The sequence below is a fragment of the Neodiprion pinetum genome, unplaced genomic scaffold (assembly GCF_021155775.2).
Source record: "Neodiprion pinetum isolate iyNeoPine1 unplaced genomic scaffold, iyNeoPine1.2 ptg000132l, whole genome shotgun sequence".
Taxonomy (NCBI): Eukaryota; Metazoa; Arthropoda; class Insecta; order Hymenoptera; family Diprionidae; genus Neodiprion; species Neodiprion pinetum.
The window spans coordinates 15,001-17,500 of NW_027184552.1; the positions used below are offsets into that span (position 1 = coordinate 15,001).

A 2,500-nucleotide genomic window follows, 5' to 3' on the forward strand; every position below is an offset into this window, starting at 1 on the left:
CAGCCCAAAGTTATTCAGAGTCACCAAGGTAAACGGCGGACGGGACGTACCCGCCGCCGATTGGTTTTGATCTAATAAAAGCATTCCTTCCATCTCTGGTCGGAACTCTGTTTGCATGTATTAGCTCTAGAATTACCACAGTTATCCAAGTAAATGTGTGTACGATCTAAGAAACCATAACTGATTTAATGAGCCATTCGCGGTTTCACCTTAATTTGGCTTGCACTGAGACATGCATGGCTTAATCTTTGAGACAAGCATATGACTACTGGCAGGATCAACCAGGGAGCTTCGATACAAAATCTCGGCTCGGACGTGCGCCACCCATCGCCGACCGGGTCTCGTAGCCCGGTCGGCCGCGCGTCTACTGTAAGTTTCGGGACTGCACGCAGGCAGCCCCGGATCCGTGTGCCGCCACCTTCGACACTCGGCTTATAAGCGTTCGAACGATCTCCCGTACCCGTCGGCTAGATTGAAAGCGTCTGGGATACGTTGTTATAACATCTCTGGTCTTTGAGTGTACGCTCGGAAAGAAGCGAGTTGACGCGTGCGTTGGAGCGTTCGGCCTTCCGTGTTTCACGGAGAGCCGAACTTCTTGGTACCGCGTCAAGGGCCATTCGGTCTGAGACACCGACCCGCGGTAATGCAGTGACGATAGATGAAACAACGCGAGTCGCGTAGTTTCTTTGGTACGAGGCACGGAACGGTCCGCGAACGCCCGCTCCTGGTCTACGCCGAAGTACGTATCGTGCTCGAGCACGTACCGGTACGGCGTAGCAGGCGGACGACGGGAGACCGGCCCGACCGACTCGCTCCTCTTACTAGTAGGAGCCTGGCCGCTAGGACGTCGGCGCCGGTACGGTGGTAGCACGGTCGGCTTACGGGGCGAAACCTCCGCGGGCTATCGAAAAAATTTCGAACTCCGGGAACTTTGTCGAAATTAACCGAGGCTCATATGACGATGTTCCGACAGGCTCCCGGCCCGGATCGACTCCGGGACGCCGCGCATCGCCTTTCGGTCGACTCGGACCGAAATTTTTACAAGTCCCGTCTGTCCGGATCGACTCCGGGACGCCGCGCGTCGCCTTTCGCTCGACTCGTACCGCAGCTTCGACGAGTCCCGTCGGCCCGTATCGACTCCGGCACGCCGCGCATCGCCTTTCTGTCGACTCGGACCGTAATTTTTACAAGTCCCGTCGGCCCGGATCGAATCCGGGACGCCGCGCATCGCCTTTCTGTCGACTCGGACCGAAAGTTTCGCAAGTCGACGTCGGCCCGGATCGACTCCGGGACGCCGCGCGTCGCCTTTCGCTCGACTCGGACCGGAATTTTCACAAGTCCCGTCTGTCCGGATCGACTCCGGGACGCCGCGCGTCGCCTTTCGCTCGACTCGGACCGGAATTTTCACAAGTCCCGTCGGCCCGGATCGAATCCGGGACGCCGCGCATCGCCTTTCTGTCGACTCGGACCGAAAGTTTCACAAGTCGACGTCGGCCCGGATCGACTCCGGGACGCCGCGCGTCGCCTTTCGCTCGACTCGGACCGAAATTTTCACAAGTCCCGTCTGTCCGGATCGACTCCGGGACGCCGCGCGTCGCCTTTCGCTCGACTCGTACCGCAGCTTCAACGAGTCCCGTCGGCCCGTATCGACTCCGGGACGCCGCGCATCGCCTCTCGGTCGACTCGGACCGAAAGTTTTACAAGTCCCGTCTGTCCGGATCGACTCCGGGACGCCGCGCATCGCCTTTCTGTCGACTCGGACCGAAACTTCGTCGAGTCCCGTCGGCCCGTATCGACTCCGGCACGCCGCGCATCGCCTTTCGCTCGACTCGTACCGCAGCTTCGACGAGTCCCGTCGGCCCGTATCGACTCCGGGACGCCGCGCATCGCCTCTCGGTCGACTCGGACCGAAAGTTTTACAAGTCCCGTCTGTCCGGAACGACTCCGGGACGCCGCGCGTCGCCTTTCGCTCGACTCGTACCGCAGCTTCGACGAGTCCCGTCGGCCCGTATCGACTCCGGGACGCCGCGCATCGCCTCTCGGTCGACTCGGACCCAAAGTTTTACAAGTCCCGTCTGTCCGGATCGACTCCGGTACGCCGCGCGTCGCCTTTCGCTCGACCCGGACCGAAATTTTCACAAGTCCGGTCGGCCCGTATCGACTCCGGGACGCCGCGCATCGCCTCTCGGTCGACTCGGACCGAAATTTTCACAAGTCCCGTCGGCCCGGATCGACTCCGGTACGCCGCGCGTCGCCTTTCGCTCGACTCGGACCGAAATTTTCACAAATCCGGTCGGCCCGGATCGACTCCGGTACGCCGCGCGTCGCCTTTCGCTCGACTCGGACCGTAATTTTTACAAGTCCCGTCTGTCCGGATCGACCCCGGGACGCCGCGCGTCGCCTTTCGCTCGACTCGTACCGCAGCTTCAACGAGTCCCGTCGGCCCGGATCGACTCCGGGAGGCCGCGCATCGCCCTCCGCTTGACTCGGAACGAAACTT

General features: G+C 61.1%; 1 non-coding gene across 1 annotated transcript in view; it reads right to left on the minus strand.

Annotated features, from left to right (window-relative positions):
* LOC124224308 (small subunit ribosomal RNA) overlaps nt 1-288 on the minus strand; it is a 1,913-nt gene extending 1,625 nt beyond the window's left edge. Inside the window, exon 1 of the ribosomal RNA XR_006884622.1 lies at nt 1-288. This exon is cut by the window's left edge and continues 1,625 nt beyond it. This is a non-coding gene — a ribosomal RNA (small subunit ribosomal RNA).
* Nucleotides 289-2,500: the final 2,212 nt, after the last annotated feature.